General features: G+C 46.8%; 1 protein-coding gene across 9 annotated transcripts in view; it reads right to left on the reverse strand.

The window, feature by feature from the left end:
- The window catches only part of TLN2 (talin 2), a 421,164-nt gene that overhangs the window by 326,898 nt on the left and 69,525 nt on the right, over positions 1-24,741 (reverse strand). For all 9 annotated transcript variants that reach the window (XM_059699497.1, XM_059699520.1, XM_059699515.1 and 6 more), the window contains exon 2: positions 15,157-15,251. The gene's annotated coding sequence lies outside the window, so the exon portion shown is untranslated. The remainder of the gene's footprint in view (positions 1-15,156; positions 15,252-24,741) is intronic.

The following is a 24,741-nucleotide window of genomic DNA, read 5'->3' on the forward strand; positions in this document are numbered from 1 at the left end:
TCATTGCTGATCAGGTTCATCCTATCATGTTGATGGTGTATCCCAATGGAGATGGCTTCTTCCAACAAGACAATGCGCCATGCCACAGTGCTCGTATTGTGCAGGAGTGGTTTCAAGAATATGAGGGAGACTTTACCTTGCTTAGGTGGCCCCCACAATCACCAGATCTCAATCCAATCGAGAATTTGTGAGACGAAGTTAAAAGAGCCATCAGGCAGCTGGTTCCACATCAAATCTCACAGAACTGGACAGTGCTATTCATCAGGCATGGTGTCAGATTCCCCACATCACCTTTCAACATCTCATGGAGTCAATGCCAAGAAGAATTGCTGCAGTATTGAAGGCAAAAGGTGGCCCAACGAAGTACTGATGGGGTGGTCATGATAATCTGGCACTCACATTCAAATATATCTCAAGTTCAAAGGCTGTTAAATAGCATTGTTTACCCATATTTTCAGAAAAAAATCACTTCTACTGTCACGGTAAACAACCTGCTTCCCTATTTATAATGGCCTGGCCCTCTAGCAACTTCAGCGTGAAATTATAGCTAATTTGCCTACAAACGTCAGGTGGTCATAATAATCTGGCCACTCAGTGTATATATCTCCATTCTCTGTGAAGACAGATAAAGCCAGCTGCTGTGGAAGATATCCATGGAGATAGAGAGTCAAGAAGACAATGCCCAGTCAAAGCCTGCAGGCTAACAGCTTTCGTAGAATCCATCCTGACCCTCCTCATGCACTATAATTGTTTTCCAAAGCCAGTGCATACGTCATGATCATAGTCTACTTTGCTCATAAAACACACAAAGAGGCAAAGCAGATTTTTTTTCGGGAGATGGTGGTGGGGGGGGTCTAAAAATTATAGATAAGGGGTCATCCATGATGAAAGACTGGAAAGAAGCCAAAAGGCAAGCATGCAATTAACTGGCCTGATGCCTCAGGCCCCAATCTTGAAAGGGCTCTCTGGCCACACCCACCTGGCTGCAAAGTAACAATTTTGTTAATAAAAGGGATCAAGTGGAATGTGGTCCTTCGGGGAAAAGACAGTAAGTGACTCTCTCCAGGCAGGAGAGGTGATAGAGCTGGGCCCATTGGAAATACCAGCATTTCAAATTTCACTATATCCGCTATCATTTAACAAGGCACTTCGAATGCTGTCCCATGTATTCAGCCTTTTGCTCCCAATTTCTACCCATCTCATTGCAAGTTGTCTGCCCTAACCCCTTCTCTCCCTGGCTCATTCCCCTGGTCTTAGCTGGCAGAGGGCAGCAATTCTCATGCGAGTTCTTGCCTTTCCCTAAACTTGGAAATGCCCTTCCCAGGAGAGCTTTCCTAACACTGGCTTCCCAAGTGTCGCAGTCAGCAGCCGGGTCCATGTGCTGCTCCTCTCCAGTGAATGCTCTGGGAAGAAAGACCCAAAGCTTTCTCACCTATGTATGTGGAGAGAGAGAGAGAGAGAGAGAGAGAGAGAGAGAGAGAGAGAGAGGCAGCTTGTTATTCCTGCCACGTGCCACAATGTATCATGCTCATCTCTCTATTCTTGGGTCCTACGAGAGTAATTGTATAAAAGAAAGGAATGATTGGAAATGACAGATGAACAACATCCTGTCCTCCAGAAGTTCAGTGTTCTATCTGGGAGACTGAGAAGACACCGCACAGTGTCACTGCCAGTGCAGTGAAGACATTCAGACTCCCGAGCCCAGAGCCGCACAGCTAGGAGGCGGCGAAGCCTGTGCCAGGCCTTCCAAGGCCACACCAGTGCACTTGCCTGTAACAGTCTCTTCCCGGTCATACCCAGGCACAGCCTTCAGGGAGCACAGAGCGAGGAGGGCTGAGCTGGGAGGGTGACTGGGGAAGGGGAGCATGCATCTGAGTCAGGCTTGGAGGAGGAGCTGACTGGCTGGAAGGGCTGACATCGCCGGTTCCACTGTCTTTGAGTGAATCTGCTAGACCCTACTCAGCACTTACTAGTATTGAACAAGCGTGGGGTGGGGGGTTGGGGGGAGGGGACAGGTGCAGGGCAATGTCTTTTCAGCGGAGTGTCCTTTGTCATCTTCCTTTTTTAAAGAATGCATTTATCCTTGTCTGCTAAGGCTGGGAAGGAGGGGACAAAAGCTTGGGCTAGGCAAGAAATATGGATTGAGATTTTATTTTTCAGCTGGGAGAGGATGAGTTGGGAGCAATAAGAAGTTACTGATAATTTTATCTCATCTGTGGAAACATGCCTTTTAAGGAGGAGAACCATCCAGAAAGGACCCCGTGGGGCCTGAACCTCTGCCAGATAATGATCGCTCCTTCCTAAGGGAATAGCGGTTAACAGAGCAGAGCCTGTTCTCTAACTAAGCTCCCACGGTCCTTCTCAGTCAGACATCAGCTCTCAGAATTAATGTGCACAAAGCCCCTGCTGGAATACACATCTCCCTAATCTACTGCTGGAGAGGCACGTGCTTCTGTTTAACCCGCCCAGGACCCTGCCAGCTGAGGTCCAGCCATAAGTGGAGGTTGTAATTATATTTCACCACGAACCCAGGACCCCAGCCCTGGGGCGGGTCAGCCCCAAGCGGAAGGCTGCAGGACCAGGGTGGGACTGCACTGCGACCATCCGAACTCCGAGGGAACACATCGGCTCAGGGGTCTAGGACCCTGTGGATAACTGAAGACGCTAAATGCATTGAAGATAACAGTGCATGGAAACCTACTGGCTAGTTTCCTGTCTTTTGGCCTCTTGCCACATGTCCCCTTAGGAATAAAGGAACCCTAGCATCACCTGGGCAGAGGAGAGCTGCATCCCCAATTTAGACAGATCTAAATACAACCTCTTCCCCAGTACCCTCCCTTCTCTTAGACAAGCAGGCTCAGTGCTATTTACTTACATTAGACGTAGCCTGCCCTGTGTTGCACCAGCATACTATGTGGGACAGTATGGATTTGGGGGACATTTTCATAAGGCAAGCTTAGAACAGATTCACTCCTGATAGTAACTTGCTCAAACCCTCCCATACTCAAAAATAGTAATAGTGAGGAGACAATAAATAAGTTGAATGATTATTATGAGCTGGGCATGGTGCTGGGTGCTTTGTCTGCATTATCTATTTAATGCCCTCCTCGCAATTCTACCAGGTGGGTACATTACCAGCTTTTTAGAGGTGAGGAAACTAAAGCTCAGAAGCCTTACAACTGGTCTGTACGCACAAAGCCATTAGATAGACCAAGCAGGATCTGAACGTAGGTCCATGTGACAACTGTCTGAAAGTATGGCTCTGCTGTTTCTGAGACAATGTAAGACTCTCAGAAAGTTCACTTTCATCTGAGAATCTGTTCACTGAGTTACCAGCTCAGCAGCTGGCCAACAGCTGCTCAGGGACCAGACTTCCCAGATCATGATTGATGCCCATTATTGGCTCTCCGGCTAGGAACTACAAACATCCCGCTTGGCATCTCGAAAAAGCAGGCAGCAGGGCACACGAATCAAATTCAAGTCGTTGTTTCCAGATTCCCAGTCCTTCCAATCCTCAACCCCTACCAGGAAGGCCACGCCAACGCTCTGAGTCTCCAGTGCGACACAGAGGGAAGGCGGTGGGACCTGGGCCTGGGCTCTCACACGCCTCCCAAAGCACCACCTTGAATCCTCTCCCAAAGGTCATGAGAGACCTAAGACTTTACAAAGTTCTCTGGGATTCCAGGAATTCCACCAGAACAGAAGGCAGCTATTTGGAATACATCAATGTAAAATAAAGCTTCATTTGCACATTTTCATTCATGAATTTTTTAATTTGGGAAAATTTTGAAGCTATGGGAGAAAGTGTTTTAAAAAATAAAGAGGGAGCTTACATATAGAAGAGTTCATTTGTTTTAAAAAGAGAATATTGCCAGATGGCAGGATTATAAGAGCAATTTTTATGGACTGGAATTTTCTATAGTATCTGTAATAGCATGTATTACTTATGTACTAAATGAAAGTTTTAAGTTGCACCTGAATAACCTAGCTTGCTTGTAAAATGACTGTGTGTTAGGCATTTAGTAAATTGAACTATATACGTAACACACCAGAAACGGGGAGGGGAAACCCATTCCGCACCAGCACTGCCTCCCCTTCTGCGACGCTGAGAGGCAGGGTATTTGCTACCTTTCCCTCCGTGAGTCAAAGCTTTCTCTATCTTAAAGCACACTCGCAAACAAGAACAAGAACAGGAGGCTCCCTCCCCTGACGGCGGAGACACCTCTTCCACAGAAGCAGCTGTGATGCAAGACCCCACAGACCCCCGAGTCAGAGGCTCCCACTGTCACAGAGCCTCCAGGCACCACAGACTTCGAGCTGAGGGTGGGAATGACCCCAAAGCACTCAGACAGTCACAAGGCCACCGCTCTCACTGTGTTGTCTTCGATCCTGGAATTGTCTATGTAGCATCCATTCATCACGGAGCCAATTACATTAACTCTATTTTCTTTTCTCATCCTTTTTTTTTTTTTTTTAATATTTAAGACCTTTATTAACAGGTGCTTGCAATTTGTTGACTTTTTTTAAAAAAAAATCAAGTGGTAAACCTTTATTACAAATTAAAAATGAGGTTCTTCAAAATCTCAACTTGACCAGATATGAAACAATTTAAAAACCTTTAAAGGTGTATTAAGGAAAATCAGGCTTTTTTTTTTCCTTAAAAAACACGTTTGTCATTACCAAAAAGAGACGTCTTTAGATAAAAATAATAAAAACCTCATCTTGACACTCTGGTATTTGGGGGCCTTTCAGTCCCTGCCCAGGGAGAGACTGCCCCTCCCAGGACGAGCCAGTTCTTAGAGAGCACCAAGGGCTCTGCCAGGACCCCGACTCTCATATACAAGCCAACCAATCTGGAGTCTACATCCCCCAAGTACCTCCTTACCTAACTCTCACACACCAGGCCCTCACATCCCCTGCCCTAAACCACCCCAGGGCCAGGCACCTGGAGACCACACCTCCAGTCCAAAGCCCCCTGGAATTGTATTTCCTCTGCCCTGCCTTCCCTCCCTGGAGACCCAGTAAAGGCTCTGGCCAAGGCTTTCTCCTGCCTCCTGACCACCTAATGCTTCCTATGTGTGGCTCCTTGTCTCAAAAAAAAGAAATAAAAATCACTTTCAATGGCACTGGCCTCTCTGTACCATCATCCGGTCCTACCTCTATACATTAAGACCTGGGCTCAGAGCAGCCACCAAAAGAGGCTGCCAAGTAGAAACCAAGTAGCCATGATTAAGCCCAGATGCCTGAAGTCATCGAGGGAGCAATCCCTGCGAGAGCAGCATCTATCAACTGGTTCGTGGGTATACTCTGGGGACCTTCGTCCTGCTGAAGCCATGGTACCATCTGCACAGCACAGGTGCAGGAGATCCCGGGGCACAGGAGAGGGGCTCAAGGGAGGGAGAACGTGCCAGACAGAGGCCCAGCCCAGGCCCCCTCACAGTCCGGAGAGCAGTGACTGTTTCACCCCAGAATTCTAAGTCACAGGAAGAGGTAAAATTATGATATTCATCGGCTACTTCTTAAAGTGGGAAAGTACATAACGTACTTCAGACCTTTTCAAAAAAAACCTGAAAATAGTTTTGCCTGTAATTGGGGAAAACTGCAATAACTTAGGAAACTCACTCATTCTGAATCCCTCCTGCCCAGAAGACAACGAAGTAAACGAGGCATCACTGTATGTTTGTCATTTTACTTGTAGTTTATTTTAGCTCTTCTCTAAATCTTATTCTCTGCATTTCCAGGACATCTTAGCCCTATTCTATCAACTTCAGCCTCGTTCCCCACTCCCTCCCCAACATCTGCTCTCCACCATGACCCCACCAGGACACATTTCCCTAGCATTTTTGTACAAGGCAGCAAGGACTCAATGCAAAAAAGGTGATGCATGAGCCAAAGCCCCTTCCTTGAGCAAAAATTCCAGAGGAGAAGAGCTAGTGACACATATCAGTGCCTTTGAGAATCAAAGACCATACACAACCCTGAAAAGCTTCTGCTAACACCACAGCGCAGGATAAGGAATTAAATTATTAACATCCTTTTGGGGGAGATGGAGTGTCTCCAAATCTTCTGTTCCTCAGGCTGCCTGTAACTTTTACTCCAATTCAGGCACAAGCACAAGCTCTGGGAACATTTGCCCAGGCATATTTATTTTCCCAACCGGCTGTCGTTGGGCTGTGCTCAAGGCCGGCTGTCACTGCCGATCCTTCTGAGGATACAGCCAAACATGCCCCCAGTCATGCAGGGGTAACCCCCACAAGTAACCCCCACAGGCATTTCAACTTCCCAGAACAAAGCAAAAAAAAAATTTTTTTTGAGAAACAAACCCATAAATCAATTTAATAGTAACGGCCCCTTTAAAAGAAAGGCCATATCCTTGAGGTCAGGGGCTATGTCAGACTCCTTTATGTTTCCCACCTTTTTAAAGCATACCAGGTAGGTCTGTCAAGATTTACTATTGCTCATGAGTACTATTTCATTTTTGTAATCATGTGTATTATTCATCTTCAGAGAGTGTCATTTCCCCTACTCACCCTAAAGTGGATTGCACGTGGTCATTTTGTTGGCTTCTGTAATGACAAGTGGGAACAGCAGCTCTAGGGGTAAGGTCAAATGTCCAGCAAAACAGTTCCTGAACTGGAAGAGGTCTGAGAAGCCTTAATCCAGGATAATACTGACCACAACTAAACGGAAAATCTCTAGAGATCTAAGCAGCACGTCCTTCCCACACGACAGCCTCCTAAATTCTGAGAGAGAAATCTACAAGAAGTCCCAGAGCTGGCGCAGGAGCAGCGTCCTGGGTCTTACTAGCATGGTACACAAACATTACCAGAGCTGACCAAATGGGCCCAACAAGTCAATGTCAGAGGAGGAGATCCTCAAAAGAGAAATGCAGTGGCAGCAGCTGGACCAGCGTCTTCAGCAACTGCCAGATGTGTGCAAGGAAGAGATGTCTCCAGGTCCTAGTCTATCTCTTCCACCCCTACGTAATTCAGGGGCCCCCAGGACAGTCCGAGGCAGTCAGAGGACACCCACTGTTCACACGACAGTTTTGCTTCTGTCTCCAGGATGGAGCTTGCTACTCCAGCCGCAAGAGCAGAAATGATGTTCTGTTCCAACCTCAGAACATGAGCTCTCTGTGGGCTCTGAGGATGGTAGCCCTGCTGCCTATATCCAAGAGCCCACCTTGCCCGGGACAAGGGTACCCACTTCAGCAAAATCCCTGCGTATACAAAAGGCACTTGCAAACTAGACATAAAATGTAAAGGCGGAGAAAGTCGTCTTCTTTAAATGCCCAACTGTAAACACTCAACTCCTCTACAACAGAGAGGTTAAATTATACACGTTCAACACCACACCATCCAAAGGATCGAAGCTGGGATCACCAATACTGGCACAAAATGACGCCACGTGTCTCCTGATGTGATGTGCAGAGAAAGACGCAAATCATCATTTATATAACATCCCAGACAAAAAGTACATCTAATTGTGAGGCATTACCATACAAACCCAAATTGCTATGAAATGACTGGCTTATACTTTTCAAAAATGTCAACGTCATGAAAGATGAAGAAAAGCCGAGGAACTGTTCCCAAGTAAAAGAGACTCAGGAGACATGACACCTGGATCCAGTTTGCAAACCTGAGACTGAACCCTAGGTTAGGGGGAAGAGCTGCTCGAAAGGACAGCATTGTGCTAAGTAGCAAAATTTGGATATGAAGTGCATATTCAATAACAGCACATCAATGCTATATGTCCCGTTTTTGCTAAATGACCGGTAGTGATGAAAGGACGGCTCTCGTTCCCAGGAAAGACAGGCTGAGGTAGTTAGAGGGAAAGGGGCATGGTGTGGGTAACTTTCACATGGTTCAGGAAAGAGCATCTATACTATGGAGAATGATAAAGCAAAGGTGGCAAAACAAACAATCGATAAATTTAGGTCAGGCTATAGAGGAGTTTTTCATATTCTTGCAACTTTTCTGTAAGATGAAAACTATTTCAAAATATTTTAAAACAACACAAATTCAGATTCAATTTGCAAAGCATTTTCCATGGTAGCATCTGTGGAATGAGGCGGGGCCCCGCTCCCCATCTAGAACTCATTGGTCAGGGTCTACCCACTCACAGACCCAGCGGACTGTGCTTCTTTTTCACCTTCAAGCCAACAGGACGCCTGCCCCGAGCTCAGCCGAGACTCCATTGGAAGTTTAGGCAACGGAGCTGATCTAGTTTTGATGAGCAGGGGCGTGGTGGCCTGTACAAAAATAGTCCAGAGCCCCCAGAAGGAACCCAGCCCTGCCCACACCTTGATTCTAACCCAGTGAGACTCCTATCCGGTTTCTAATCTACAAAATTATACGACAATAGATTGGTAGTATTTTAAGTCATTAGGTTTGTGGTCATTTGTGACAATACCAATAGAAACGAATACAGACCTTAATTCCCTCACTTGAAAATGAGTGGGGTTTTCATCCCCTTTGAGAAGTGGGGTTAGTGGAGCCTAGAGTCTGCCCCTTGACCTCCCAGAATCCCTCAGGACACCCTTGGAAAAACCTTGTCTGTTGACCAAGGGACCCCTAAAGGTAAATCACAAAACAAATGCCCACTGTATCAGACTGAACTTACTTGGATCAGAACGCTAATCTTTTCTTAGTAATAAAAATAAACTCTGTCCCAAGTTACGAAGTAATTAGCAGATCCCAGTGTCCCAGAGCACTAGCATCCAAATCCGTATGCACTTCATCAGTAAACTCTCCCCGGCAACCACGCCCACCCCCGAGGGCTTTTGTGCTGCCTCTGATCTAGTAGTGAAATCACCAGGGCCACCTTCCAGATTTCTGAGTCATCCGCCCCACAGCAGGTCCAAGCAGCAGCAGCAGCTGGATCGTGAACTCAAGGCAGCAGAGCCCAAACCCTGCCCTGGAAATTCAGCTGCCGCACAAGGGTCTCGCCCTCCCTCCTCCCACCTCATTACTTTCCCTAACATCTTCATGCAATTGCCCTTTCGTCTCCTGGGAGCCGCGCAGCTGGCTGAAAGACACGCTGCCAAATGCAGTCCATGGGTGCAGGGATGTGCTCCAGCTACATAGCAGCAGCCACTTAACTGATTGCCTCTGCTCTCAGAAGGGCGTTTGGGAATATTTTTTTTTCATCGTTCAAATATTTCCATTGAACAAAACATCTGGGGGAGACAGCTACTGTCCTAACTACTATGTGGTCTCGCTCAGAGGCCCATGCCAAGCCCTGTGGCTGTTGTCAAGATGGTTTATTTTAGAGGAGGGCCTCTTTGGAGCTTCCACGTTTTCATTCTTATCAGCATTTGCTGGAAATGAGTGGGGTTTCCACTCAGGGTGTACCCCTACCCGCACTCTCAGCAGTTCCAGGGTAAGGAGGGCAAGGCAGCCCCAAGCTGACCCAGGAGGAAAGGGCTGCGATTGCTTTTGACAAATTTTGTTGCATCTACTCAACACTGAAGCCCACCAGGTAGGCTGCCCGGGAGCTCTATCCAGAGATAGAAAACATGACTTTTAAAGGAAAGAGCACAGATCAACTGAGGACTTGCACTAGAAATGGTCTGGCCCCCCACAGAGGTCTGTTCTGCGCACTCGGATGCAGAAACCTGCCAGACAGGGCACCGGCCGCCACACGGAGGAAGCCTGTTCCAAGGTGGGCAGGTCGGCAAAGCTCACCCCACAGGGAATTTTATCAGCCTGTTATCATCCTGTCATCATCCTCTCTTGTTAAATGCGAGACCTGCCACCGATGCCTGCCAAATGACAGAGAGGGACCATGACTCTGACTCGGAGAAATGTGCTTCTGACAAATGTCACAGAGTAAATTCAGGGTGCCTGGGAGACCCCGGCCACAGACTGCCCAGCGTGGCCACAGCAAGTGTGCCAGAGAGCTTCCCTCTGAGCAAGAATGGAGGGAGGGGAACCGGCAGGAGAGGCTAAGGTTGCCATGGGCAGCAAGGAGCAGCCTCCGGCCTGACCCACATCTCCTCTCTCACATGCGCTCGAACAGAAGCGGCCGCCTCTGAGCATCTATCAACAACTCAGCACCACTGGGCACAAACAAGACCAGGAGGGAAGCAGAGACAAGGAGCCCTCAGAGAGAACCGTCCAAGTCCAGGGAATCTTTGTGATGAGGTCTTGGAGGCTGAACCAAAGGACCAGAAAGGTTGTCCTGGCAACCTCTGCTGGTCAGAGACTTTGTCTGAAGCTCTCTGAACTCCAGGCCTGGCACGGTCATATTTTTTAGAAGCCTGTATATATTCATTTAGTTTTCAAAGAAACAAAAATTGTATAGATTAACAACAGTCTGTGCTAGTGAGGGTCCCCACACAGTTGTTGGGAATATAATTTATATCCGCTCCTAAAAGGTAGATTTTTAAAGGTAATATCTTTGGACCTTGAAATTCTACAGAAATTCCCACATGGCCTACAAATAAGTATTATAAAAATGCTCACTGCATTATTACCAAAAACAAAAGAAAAAGCAAGGGGAGGGAGGAAAAGAAGCCCAGCTAGCAACAAGAAAATGAAAACGTGTGTAATGTAACTTTTCATGTAAAACATATGTAACAATTAATGCAAACAAATAATATGCAGTCTTTCGACATGGAATAGGTTTTTATATTAGCATGGAATCAATGTCTATGATATTAGTTTCTTAAATATGTTTCACAGAACACTGTTATACTATATTATTTTATTTTATAAAAAAATAAGCATGCTTTCTCACACACAAAGGGTCAGGAAGGCTTTATTTTTGGAGTTCTGATACCATCTTGGAAATATTTTTCCTTCTCTGCAAAAACAAATGGGATTAATATAGTTTATTGTTCTTGAGCCAGGTAAGAGCTCTGTCTGTGAGGAGGAGAAATAGAAACTGGCTAATTCCTAGCTGACTAGAAATTCCTTCAATTAGAAATCATGTTTTTTGAGCTTTTCTTTTTTAACAAAGAGAAACCTCCCTCTGCAGGTCCCAAGTGAGAAAAGAGCTGTGAATGGATGTCACCACGGACGCACAATTTCAGACAAGGAATTCAATGGATCAGAATCCCAGTTTACTGGCACTGAGCGCAGCTGCCCGGTGAGCAGTGCTGGTTCTGGGGTTGAGACATTTTGAATGACGGAGATGGACAGAGTTCTGCAAGCAAGGCTGGCAGGACCGTATCTGAACACTGTTTAGCCACGCATTGGAAGGGGGAAGCGGCCTGTGTCTCTGTCCCCGGGCACCCTAAAATGTGTCACGTTGTGGTTGTTTTTAAAAAGATACAATCTGGTACAATGAGAGGAGCCAGTCCCAAGCCTGGCCTGTAGCATAGGCCGAGAGGCTGAACCTTTGGCAGAAGTTGCAGCATGAAGAATATTATGAGGAAAACTGCTTTCTTCCCTTTTTATAAATCCGTTCCCTTCGTTTCCTTCTGTAACTTTGTAAAGTAAAAAGACATCTTAAAGAAATCCAAAGAAAACTTGTTATAGGACGGAATGTACTTTTTCTCCCCTGACTGCAGATAACTGAAGGCCCCGGAGAGGAAGGGTTCTGACGTCCACAAGAGGCTAGGAAGCACCTGCCGTGGGCTTCCTTGTGAAGACTTGTCACTTGACCACTGTGATCACCCTGTGTTTGTGCAGCGACCCACCAGCAGTGCCTATAATCCACGGCTCTTCAAACAGGCTGGATTTACTTTAATTTTTTATTGATTTCAGAGAGGAAGAGAGAGAGAGAGAGGGAGGGAGAGGAAGAGGGAGGGAGAGAGACAGACAGACAGACAGAGAGAGAGAGACAGAGAGATCAATGATGAGAGAGAATCATTGACCGGCTGCCTCCTGCATACCCCCTACTGGAGATTGAGCCCACAACCTGAATATGTGTCCTTACTGGGAACCAAATTGGGACTTCCTGGTTCATAGGTCGATGGTCAACCATTGAGCCACACCGGCCAGGCTAAGCTAGCTTTAGGTCAGCAAATGGAAGAAGGGAAATGACATAGTTGGGAAATTACATTGTTGCATTCATTTAACAAAGATTTGAGCTCAAGGCTGAGGGCTAGGCCCTGGGATATAGGATGGATGAAACATAAACCTTGCCCTCAATGAGTTCATTTCTACAGACGGAGAAATTGGCTTCAGACACGGGAAAAGAGCTCAAATGGAGGGAATTCAGCCGGACACAGGTGGAACGAAGAATCAGTGGCCAAACTGAGTACACGGTGCCCTAAAAGCATCGCATCTAAAACAACTCTCGCTGCCCAGTACTAGCATTCTCCCTCCTTTCACTGTTGACAAAATGGGCCCAGAAAAGAGAAGCTACTAGTCGTTGTGCCTGTATGAGAAACTGAGGCACAAGTGCTACACCATGGAGCTGGGAGGTGTTTCCCATTCCCACTAGCTTTGGAGCCTGGACTCTGGGTGGAAAAGCAAGCATAGCCTCTGAAGCCTGAAGAAGCAAAAAGGAGCTGCTTTTAAGATCTAATTCCATCCCACTGTGGAGGTGCAGGCATGGATTTAGTAACACAGAGTTTGCATTCAGTGGAATAGCATGGCTCCTGTCGTCGCCCAAAACGTAAGAATCAGAGTGCACGCCGTGCCACGGAAGCCTAGCTAGGTGGGTTCACCTTGATTCTGCATTGGGTGCAGAGTGGCTCAGGATATACATGAAGCCAAAATCGAGGAGCCTAACTGAAAACCCTGAGAAGAGCATATCTGATGCAGAATAGACCAAATAACCCTGAGCACAGCGAGGTTATTGGAGATTGTCTTTGATAAAGAAATCCCACAGAGTGGCCAGAAAATAGCTTTCAGGGGAGGGGGAAGAGATCAACCAAAGGACTTGCATGCATGCATATAAGCGTAACCAATGGACACAGACACTGGGGGGGTGGGGGCTTGTTCTAGGGGTGGGGATGGCTGTTGAGAGGTCAATGCGGGGGGAGAAGGAGACATATGTAAATACTATATGTAACACTTTAAACAATAAATAACTTAAATAAATAAATATATATAAAAATCACAGCATAAAATAAAAAAAGAAATAAAACGGTTTTCAGAACACACTGAATGAACCGGACCCCTCGGCTTCTGCCTCCCAGCGATGAGGACCAAGCTGGCTCGCAGGCCCCACCGGCAGTAATCACAGTCCCCGTGCAGAACTGTCCCTGGGAGGCTGGCTGGGGCAGCAGAGCTGGGGTAAGAAGTTGGCCTCCAAAATGAACACACACTTTTCTCTTCCCTGGTCATCTTTGCCCACATTGACCAAGCTCGTCCCTTAATTCAAGGGGCTAAAGCGCTACAGAAACAATACTTTAGAGTTGACACAACAGGGAAGGCTCATACCCCAGGGTATAAACGGGGGTGGAGGGTGGAGACAGACGGAAATAACAGAAATAATCAGCCACCCAGGGCCCGACAGACAGGCTGAACCCCCGACGCTGACTGTACCTGCTGTGTGACCCCGGGTGAATTACCTCACCCCTGACCTCAGTCTCGTCCTCTGTAAAACAGTGACAACCTGCCTAATGGGCTATGGGGAGGTTTAAAGCACAAGACCCTGTGTCAGGCACTTTGCCCAGTGCCTCGTATGTTTTAAGTACTCCGTAAATGGCTGTTAAAACTATTAACTACTCAAGGGGAGACTCCAGTTGGCTTCTTGTGAAAACCGAAACCGATGTTTGAAAGGTCTAACGGCAGCAATGCCACGGGGCGAGCCTGCAGCCACACACAGGTGTCTCAGGAGAACCCCCCAGGCCCGTTCCCTGCCTGGACTCAACACACCTCTTTGGCAGGGGTGCCTGGGCTCCTCACTCTGCCTGCTCTGAGGTTTCTGTGGTCAGTTCGCAGCTGCCAGCATGGTCTCTCTTCTCCACACCCCACTGAAGTGCCGCATTAGCCCGACTGACACAGCCTACTCTTAGGAACAAAGAAAACACCTTCAGTCTTTTCAGAAATACTGACGTGTGGAGTAGCCACACTGTAGAGACCCCCACAGGATTTCATCTCATAAATCTAAAAAGCACATTATTTAAGGTAGAATTTCATTGACAAAACCACAACCTACAATAACATGAGGCACAAGCCCACAGGCACAGGTGTGAGTAACAGGCTCCCATACTTTCCAGCCAGGCTCATGTTCCAGACCACTCAGCCTCATGCCGCTGAAGCCAGACACAACCCCGCTGGGCCTCTTGGCGGCTTTACCGATACACAGCTCAGGCAGTTCACCAAGAGCCACACTCAAGGCCACGTCTCATATGCATCAGGAGGCTTAGACCTTCCTTCTCCAAGTGTGATCTACAAACTGGCAGCATGGGCATCACCCAGGGCTGGTTAGAAATGCAGACTCTCAGGCCCCGCCCAGACCTACCCAATCAGGACCTGCATTTTAAAATACCTCCAGATGACACTGCTTTAGAGCATTTACAACATTCTACCCAGACCCACTTGCGATAATTTGTTTAGGTTTCTACTCGACCTTTTTCTTTCCTCATGGAAATTCCATGACAGCACAGACTGTGCCTACCATAGCCACTGGCATATAATGCTCAAATAGTCGTTGGCTGGCTGGTTGAATGGTTGGATGGTTGGATGGATGGATGGTTGGTATACCAAGTGACTGAAGAGACCTATCCTGTTATAAATGCAAAGAAAAAAATGCAAGCAAGGGTCTAGGGAAAGACTACCTGGGATTGGGGGGAAGGTGTCTTTAAACAAGGCCATTAGATAAGGCCTCTCTAAAAAGGGTTGGCATTAGGGGTTGCATTAGGACATGTCTTGGTGAATGAGGAGGAACATGCTGGAGAAGATGATAGCAGGCAGAGGGAACAGCACCTGCACTGGCCCCCTAAAGAGACTTTTCCTGTAGGCCAGTAAAGAGAGAGAATCATGTCTGGCTCTGGCGGTGGAACAAAGAAGCTCCAAGGAGGCAGATTCAGAAGGCCCCATGACGATCATGACTGCTGGGGGCAGAAAGGCTGTGTCTGCAGTCACAGCTGCCTCGCCAAGGCTCTGGGAGCTCAGTGTGAGGGAGGCTGGCTGTAGAGGGAGGCATCCATCAGCCGCCCTGGTTGGACTTTGCGGCTGCTGGCCACAACCCCTCCAGCCTCAGATTTCACTGGTCTACAGTTGCTTGCAAACTAGAAACATGGAGATTACTTACTGCTTTCAACAAGTCAATCCAGGAACTTGTGGGTAGGGTAGCCCAGCATCCAAGGGTCCAGGAGCCCAATCCAGATGTTACCCTGCAGCAGCACACTGGCAAGGAAGAGAAATGACAGGTGTCAGTGCAGGGGAACACATTAGCAGGTGACCAAGATTCTCCCAGCACTGAATGACACTGAGGAGGTTCGGATAATAAAAAGGGTGAACAAGGGAAATGTTAAGGTGGGGTAAACGATCTTGGGGCACCGTGCAGTGACGCAGCTGGCAACCCTCGGCCTCCAATCTCAGGAGAGGTACCATCCTGCTACCAGTGGCTCCAGAGCAGCCTCTCTGCCAACTCCACAACGTGGAGTCCAGACATAGGGCTGCAAAGCGCCCTTGGAGATCATTAGGCCCAACCCCTCTCTTTACAGATGTCAAGAAACAAGACTCAGAGAAAACAGGCCTTGTCCAAAATCAGCAGCGAGTAATGGCAAGTTCAGGAATGGAATCCAGAACCAAGTCCGTAAAGCTTAAATTTACCTGTAAATTACCTTCCTTAATAAAACTCAGTTTCTAAATAAATGTTATTCTTACTCTGTCTGGCTCTTAACCGAGGAGAAGAGACAAGGCAGCCTGCCGTTCCAAATCTTAGCCATTCCCCTAGTTCCCTCTTCTTAATCCCCAAAGACCTTCAACAGCCAAACTGAAACTCCTGGTTTTCTTCACAAACAAAATTTTTAAAAAGCAAAAAGAACAAAAACCACAGAATTGTTCGCATTTGACTACAAGAAGAAACTAAAAACTTTTGAGAGGAAAAAAAAACAAAGACCTAAAAATTCTTAATTTATGAGATATAAAGAACACAGACCGAAATGAAAGCTCCTTTTGCATACATTAGGGTTCCAGACCCTGAAAACCAGATCACTCCCCTCACCCCAGGAAAATAGTACATTTCAAAGAGGGGTGGGTTAAGACAGTGGTCAAGGGTCATTTTGTTAAAATGAAATGTATGATCCAAATGAGAATTCTCTAGGAAATGTCTTCTGATTATGATTTCTTAAAATTAATCTTCATCTAATTATATATTTAAACCATAATCATTAAATAGCTGCCTCGTCCGCGGGGGTTCTAGGTCCAGCTGAGCCTGACAAGTTGAAGCAACTGTGGGCAGATGGCATCTAGCCTTACAGCCCCTCGGTCAACTCCCCTGTAACAGGAAGATGGACAGGATAAAACTCAGGTATCTCTCAGCTAGAGAATCCTACAATTCCCTTACATGGCTGAGCAAAGCTGAAAGTCCCTCACATTAAGTCAGCTTATAGAAAGCATAATGACTCGCCCACTTTGAAGAAGTGAATGCCCCTTGTTATAAATTTAAATTGCCATATCTCTTAGGAAATAACTACGAGGTTGGTGTAACAATAGTTGTATTTTGTTTCCAGGGAGTTAGCTGCAGCATTGACAAATCTGTCCCCACCCTCACTAAACGGGCATTTGGATCTGTTTCCGCAAAGATCCATTATATTTCTAAAGCAAAAGGGTTTCTTTTGCATAAAGTGGAATTTCATAAAGTGGAATTTAGGCAGTGAGGTCATCTGTTTTGAAACTACAACAACCATTCCAATTTTTTCCTCCACTTGAGCATTCTAGTTACTCTGGGTCAAGAGAAGGAGACGTAGGTTTCAGAGAAAATGCAAAGCCTGCTAGGCCACCCACAGCATAATCAGGGATTCCACCCTGGTAACTTCCGGCTCATTTCCCTTTCAGTGAGGCACGCTCAGAGGTAAAAAGTCAATGCAGACTCACACATAAGCAGATAAAACACGTTTCAAGAAATCTGCAACAGCCTCAAGATTCACTTAAAAACAAACACACACACACAACCTACCACAACGGCCACATTATTCCTTATCCTTATGGGGGAAGAGGGTCCACAAATTTCCCTGGAAATGTGATGGACCCTCTCACCCCAAAGAACGAAACGCCTTCAGTTTCAAAGGGTTTGTGAGCCACCTGAAATTTCTCTCTGTGCCTCTGGTTAAGGACCCCTGCTTAATTAAAATGTTGTAAGGAGTCCCCTTTTATAATTCTCTGAACTTCCTACAACCCCTTTGTAAATGGGACCGTGCATGGAAGCCCCATGAACAAAGTGATCCACAAGTGCAGGGACCAGTGAGGACATGGGCTTCCTGCAGCATTTGTGGCGGAGAAGTACGACTAGCGAGGCTGACAACTGCTGGGGAGCCTGTGCTTCTCTTGGGATCCTTTGCATAACAATTTCAACAGGGAGCTTCCCAAAGCTATGTTTGTACTTGGTACTCAATTTCCAAAACTTAAATATATATATACTAGAGGCCTGGTGCACAAATTCGTGCATGGGTGGGGTCCCTCGGCCTGGCCAGCGATGGGGGCCGGCTGGCCAGGGAGGGACTGAAGGAGGGCTCCAGGGCGTGTCCAGCCTTCTCGCCTAGTCCCAATCAGCTGGACCCCAGCAGCAAGCTAACCTATCAGTGGAAGCATCTGCCCCCTGGTGGTCAGTGCACATCATAGCAACTGGTCGAGTGGTCAACTGAACCACTGAACACTTAACATATTACGCTTTTATTATATAGGATTATTTAGGAATGCATATATAGGTAATAAAAATAAGAACAGCAAGGACTGGTTAAAACACAAAGTTGGAAACACTCTTTACTTCAGAGGGAATGGGGGAGAATCTAAGGTATTCATAGTGTTGATTTCTTAATTGGGTGTTGGCTTTACAAATGTTCTTTTTAACTCTTCAAATTATACCTATATATGCATATATATAACCTGCCAGAGTAAAGCAATTAAAACAAATGACAGATGCCTGTCAGTGACAGGGGCCTCTACGAGTTCTCAGCCCCAATTTAAGACACACCAGTAACTCTGTGCAGTCCTGTGCTGATCAAGGGGTAGGGCCTGACAGGGAACAGTTACAAGCTCTGGCCCCAGGGGCACCGTCTATAAATAAACTTCGTTTTTAAAAGTCCACGCCCTGGGACAGTCCTGTGCTCTGGGCTGAGGCCACAGTGACCTCTGATGCCTCCCGTCACTGTGGGAATAGCCGGTGTTGGGTTTCGAGAACCCATTGGTCTTTCCTCATACACGCCCTGCAGGGCTATTTCCTGTGGCACATTCTGTTACGGTGAACAATAATCACTGAGTCTTCTTAAACAGCTAAGAAAGGAGCAATGGCCCAGACACTTCTGCAGAGTTCAGATGAACGTCTGGGCATCTCCCTCCTCAGGTGGATACACGCTGGGGTTTCTTACATCTTCTCTGTCAGGTGCCTCATCAGTATCTTCCTTGGGAGAGTTCTGCTCATTCAGTGATTGGTCAAGTCAACCACTGGCCAGAAAATCAGGTGAGGTGTATGGAGACATGACCAGTATGTCTCAATTCCTAGTCCTTGCCACCTACTTACCAATAGTATGTTGACCAAATAAGTATTTCTTCTTTCCTAATAATTTGAGCAAGAGTATGCCCAATTATTAAGGAAAAGACTTTTTTTGTGTAATCTCAGTAGCAGACAAAGCTGTCATTTTTATTTTTAGTTGCAACAGCCAAACATTGACACCATGACATCAAACGTTTTTCATCTGATTTTGGATAGCCTGCACCCTGTGCTGGACTCATGCATAATGTGAAACATAAAGGAAATACTGTAGCCTGGTCGGTGTGGCTTAGTGGTTGAGCGTCGACCCATGAACCAGGAGGTCATGGTTCGATTCCAGATCAGGGCACATGTCCGGGTTGTGGGCTCCATCCCCAGTAGGGGGTGTACAGGAGGCAATCGATGATTCTCCAATCATTGATGTTTCTATCTCTCCCTCCATCTCCCTTCCTCTCTCTGAAATCAATAAAAGCATACTTTTTAAAGGAAATATTGTAGTCCCTTATCTCTTGCTAATGGTCTTTTCTATTCTAACACAAGTCTGTAGTTAAAAAAAAAAAAAAAAAGTCAAAAGCCAAATTAAAAATGCAGACCCACTCTCCAATATCACCTTCAAAGTAAAACATCCCGACAGAACTTAGAACACAGAACTTAGAAGACAGGACTTAGAAGAGAGAACCTACAGACAGAACCTACACAGAACCTACAGACAGAAGAACTTCGCTGGAGAGAACATGGCAAAAGATCCTGGACTGAACCTGACTACAGAAATTGGCAAGAGAACCTGACTGTCATTCCTTCTTCGCCGACTCCGTCCACACCTTTGGGGACCCCTGGACCTGCTGGGGTTGGACCCCGGCAATAAATCATGCTCCCTTTGATGGATCTGGGGAAAGTACATTGAAAACCTCTGGAAAGGAGTCACCATTCCGGATGCCATTAAGAACATTCATGTGAGAGAGAACCAAGATGGCGGCATAGGTTAACGCCGGAGTTTGCTACTTTGAACAACTACTTCAAAAGTGAAACCAAAAAACGGAAGGGACATCACTCAGAACCACAGGAACGCTGGCTGAGTGGAAGTCCTACAACTAGGAGGAAAGAGAAACACACACGGACACTCAGAGGAGGCGCAGTGCTGAAGTCAAATTCTGAGGTGCGGAGTGCGCGGAGCGGGCTGGCGACGGAGGGCGCGGTTGTTGTTTTCAATCGGGAGGGAGTCACAGACTCTGAGCACCAGATCCGGGCGAGTCTTTAGGGACCCAGACTCAAACGGGAGAAGCGGGACTGTCTGGCTTCGGTCAGAGCGAGTGCAGCTTTCTCTCCCAGCTTTGCAGCGGTCGCTGGGACTCAGAGAGGCAGAGCCCCTGGGGACAGGACTGAGAGCCGCCATAACTGCTCTCTCCGGCCCACCCTGTTGATCCTGTGCGACCCGCCCCGCCCAAGCCCTGCACAGAGGCCTTTGCCGGATAGCCTCAGGCAAAGGCTAGATTAGCACCTCCCTAGAGGACAGAAGTTCTCTCACTGCTGACACAGCTGATTCTCACAGCCACTTGGCCTGGAGGTCAAACCCTCCCTGGAATTAGCTACAACAATCAAGATTTAACTATAAGACTGCGAACAAAGACCACTAGGGGGTGCACCAAGGAAGCATAACAAAATGCGGAGACAAAGAAACAGGACAAAATTGTCAAAGGAAGATATAGAGTTCAGAACTACACTTTTAAGGTCTCTCAAGAACTGTTTAGAAGCTGCCGATAAACTTAATGAGATCTACACGAAAACTAATAAGACCCTCGATCTTATATTGGGGAACCAACTAGAAATTAAGCATACACGGACTGAAATAACGAATATTATACAGACGCCCGACAGCAGACCAGAGGAGCGCAAGAATCAAGTCAATGATTTGAAATGCGAGGAAGCAAAAAACATCCAACCGGAAAAGCAAAATGAAAAAAGAATCCAAAAATGCGAGGATAGTGTAAGGAGCCTCTGGGACAGCTTCAAGCGTACCAACATCAGAATTATAGGGGTGCCAGAAGATGAGAGAGAGCAAGATATTGAAAACCTATTTGAAGAAATAATGACAGAAAACTTCCCCCACCTGGTGAAAGAAATGGACTTACAGGTCCAAGCGCGGAGAACCCCAAACAAAAGGAATCCAAAGAGGACCACACCAAGACACATCATAATTAAAATGCCAAGAGCAAAAGATAAAGAGAGAATCTTAAAAACAGCAAGAGAAAGAAACTCAGTTACCTACAAGGGAATACCCATACGACTGTCAGCTGATTTCTCAACAGAAACTTTGCAGGCCAGAAGGGAGTGGCAAGAAATATTCAAAGTGATGAATACCAAGAACCTACAACCAAGATTACTTTATCCAGCAAAGCTATCATTCAGAATTGAAGGTCAGATAAAGAGCTTCACAGATAAGGAAAAGCTAAAGGAGTTCATCACCACCAAACCAGGATTATATGAAATGCTGAAAGGTATCCTTTAAGAAGAAGAAGAAAAAGGTAAAGATACAAATTATGAACAACAAATACGCATCTATCAACAAGTGAATCTAAGAATCAAGTGAATAAATAATCTGATGAACAGAATGAACTGTTGATTATAATAGAATCAGGGACATAGAAAGGGAATGGACTGACTATTCTTGGGGGGGAAAGGGGGGTGGGAGATGTGGGAAGAGACTGGACAAAAATCGTGCACCTATGGATGAGGACAGTGGGTGGGGAGTGAGGGCGGAGGGTGGGGCGGGAACTGGGAGGAGGGGAGTTATGGGGAAAAAAAAAAGAGGAACAAATGTAATAATCTGAACAATAAAGATTTAATTAAAAAACAAACAAACAAACAAACAAAAAAAAAACAAAGTAAAACATCCCACTGGACACTGCCATCTCTGCTGAGTTCAAGACGGGCATGGCTTTCCTGTGTGCGCGTGAATGAGTCTGTGTGAGTGTCTGTGTGATTGTGTGTCAGTGTGATTGGGTGAGTGTGTGAACATGAGTGTGTCCATGAACTTTCACGGGAGTGCACACACGCACATGCAAGCCCAATGTTCTTCTTGATCGACTCTAAACAATAGCTTACAGGGAAACCATCAGTAAGGACTCAGGAAAAGTGCAAGCCTGCCAATTCCAGGACAAAGGGCTTCAGAAACTAACATGGGAACAAAATGATCTCATGCCCCTTTCCCAGTGAGACTGCGCCTAAGTGGGATCCTTCTCACATTCGAGTGCTCACTTCCAGGCAGTCACTGCTCCCACCCTAGGGGACCGTTTGGGAGGATGGCCAAGCCAGGAAACAGATTCCAGAGGTAGGTTTTGATGTTTAACCCAGGCAATCCACAGACAGGGCTCCTCAGCCCGGGAGGGGGCTGAAACTCCCTGCGAGAAGTGAGACCGTGGCTTATGCTAAGGGCATTAGTCACCCTGGCCAAGAGCTAGTTCTTTCATGAGGGTAGGGAACATCTGGCCCGCGAGCCGTATGGCCCGCGAAATCATTTGGAAGGGCCGTGCCACAGCATTAGGGGTGGGTTAATGAAACCTTTGACCAAGCAGGATAATTTTTAAGTTGATAACTTTGTATGGCCCACGAATTATGTTATAAATGTCCAAATGGCCCTTGGCAGAAAAAAAGGTTCCTCTCCCCTGCTTTAAATCAAGGGCCTGGGTCAGGGCTGAAAGTGATCCCTCCAATAACAGGCTTGCATTTGGGGCACTAGCCTGTGCTAAATGTTAATTCCTACTGGCTCTCAGAGCCTGGGAGAACACAGGCAGGAAAGGCCCCAAGCCCCAGGCCTTATGGTGCCTCCTCCCCATTATCACAGCAGTGCAATGGGAGTGTGACACTCAACCTAAGGGGGTGGTGGGTCACATGAATGGGCTCTGTAGGTAGCTCTGCTCCTATACCCGATCATTTGCCCCCGTTCATTTATTTGATATACACTGAAGTGCCAGGCTCTGTGCTAAGTGCTGGGAGAGGAAAAAGGTGGTACCTTTTAAGGTCAAAAAGTTTTGCAGACACCCCACCCCCACCCCCACCCCCACTGCCACCAGCCCCAACACATACACACAATGGTTGTACTTCTGGTATCCTTAGAGAGGGGAGATGTCAAGACGAAAAAGCTCTTAAATGAATTAGTTTTTAGTTCATCTCAATAGCTGCTATATTTATTTTTTAAATAGTGAAAAATATTTCCAGGACATTATTAATTTATTCTATAGGAAAATACTAGATATACACAGATTAATAACTTCAACACAATAGGATAGTCTGTATTCTGCACCAAACTGGTTGTAAAAACTGGGGGTGCAAATAAACCTATATAATAAAGAGCTAATCTGCAAATGGTCGTCATGCCCGCACGCCCTCGCGCCCTTGTGCTGGAGCCAGGGGACCTGAGGCCAGGCCAGGGGACCTGAGGCTGCACCCCACTACTCTGGTGCCAGGGCCAGGGAACCTGAGGCCGGGCTGGGAGACCTGAGGTTGCACCCCCTGCCCCGAGCCGCGCCCCCTGCTCTGCGGGGCTTGACGGGGGTGGGGCTGGCCGGGTCTGGGTCTCACGTGATTTTTTTTTTTTTTTACATCTCATGTGATTTTGAGGCACACACAAATGGGCAGGGACTTGACTCTGGGTCCCGCGGCACGCCCCAGACTCTGACAGGAGGGAGATTTTCATATACATTTTACTAATTTTCTTTCATCTCTGATACTTCTATTACAGAGAAAGGGCAAATAGCAATATTAAAATATTTCCTAATTAATTCGATTTTAATGTACATGAATTTCGTGCACCAGGTCACTAGCCTATATAATAAAAGCCTAAGCAACCTTTACGGTGGGACAACCGGAACAACTGGTCGCTATGATGTGTACTGACCACCAGGGGGCAGACACTCAACACAGGAGCTGCCCCCTGGTGGTCAGTGTGCTCCCACAGGGGGAGTGCCACTCAGCCAGAAGCCAGGCTCACAGCTGGCAAGCGCAGCGGGGGTAGCAGGAGCCTCTCCCACCTCCGCAGCAGCGCTAAGGAGCAGCAAGCCAAGCGGTAAGGAGCAAGCAGGCAGGTGGTAAGGAGCGAGGGTCCCAGACTGCGAGAAGGCGCAGGCCGGGCTGAGGGGACGCCCCCCCCCCCCCGCACAAATTTCATGCACCAGGCCTCTAGTACAGTGATGGCAAACCTATGACAGGCGTGTCAGTGGTGACACGCAAACTCATTTTTTTGGTTGATTTTTCTTTGTTAAATAGCATTTAAATATATAAAATAAATATCAAAAATATCAGTGTTGGTTTTACTATGGTTGCAAATATCAAAAAATTTCTATATGTGACATGGCACCAGAGTTAAGTTAGGGTTTTTCAAAATGCTGACACACCGAGCTCAAAAGGTTCACCATCACTGCTCTAGTATAAGTATATATTTGTCATACCTAGAGGCTATAGTGTTTCAAAGAAATTTTAAGTCACCTGTGAGGATAGGAAATATTTAAGTAATCCCTAACCTTCATCACCTCCCACAGCCGTGTGTTGACATAGCTACTACCCCAGCCAGAACCCCGTATTCATTCCCTCTGCAGGGAAACCCCACCACCTCCCCTCCATCCTGTCCCGGAGCCCTCTCTTCTCTCATCTGCCTCAGCCTGGAGCTCCTTGAAAGCAAGGTCTTCCCTTTCCTGCTGGCACCCCTAGACCTTTCACAGAGCACCCAGTGAATTTCCAGTAAGGAAAGAGAGAGAAGGTGAAAGATGATTCTTCTATATGGAGGACTTTGCAGGTAATGAAAACAAATAAGAGAGATTGGGGAAAAGGAAGGGTGTGATTGGACCTTCTCCCAAATCCAGTATAACTCCATGATTTCACATTCAGGAATAAAGATATTTCACATTCTATAATAAAGATATGAGAAAAAATTCAACAGTCTTCCCAAAGTTCCAGCCCACATGAGCAGCCCGGCTTCCCCCATCAATCAGTCTGACAGCAGCAGAAAGACGGGAATCAGACTCAAAGGTGTTCACACTCTTTTTTTTTTTTCTTTCAATCCTTACTCCAGGGTATTTTTACCATTGATTTCTAGAGAGTGGAAGGGAGGGAAGGAATGAGGGGGGAGGGAACAAGAGAGGAGTTGGGGGAGAAGGAGGGAGAGAGAGACACATCAGTTGGTTGCCTCCC

Source organism: Myotis daubentonii, chromosome 1, assembly GCF_963259705.1.
Source record: "Myotis daubentonii chromosome 1, mMyoDau2.1, whole genome shotgun sequence".
Taxonomy (NCBI): domain Eukaryota; kingdom Metazoa; phylum Chordata; class Mammalia; order Chiroptera; family Vespertilionidae; genus Myotis; species Myotis daubentonii.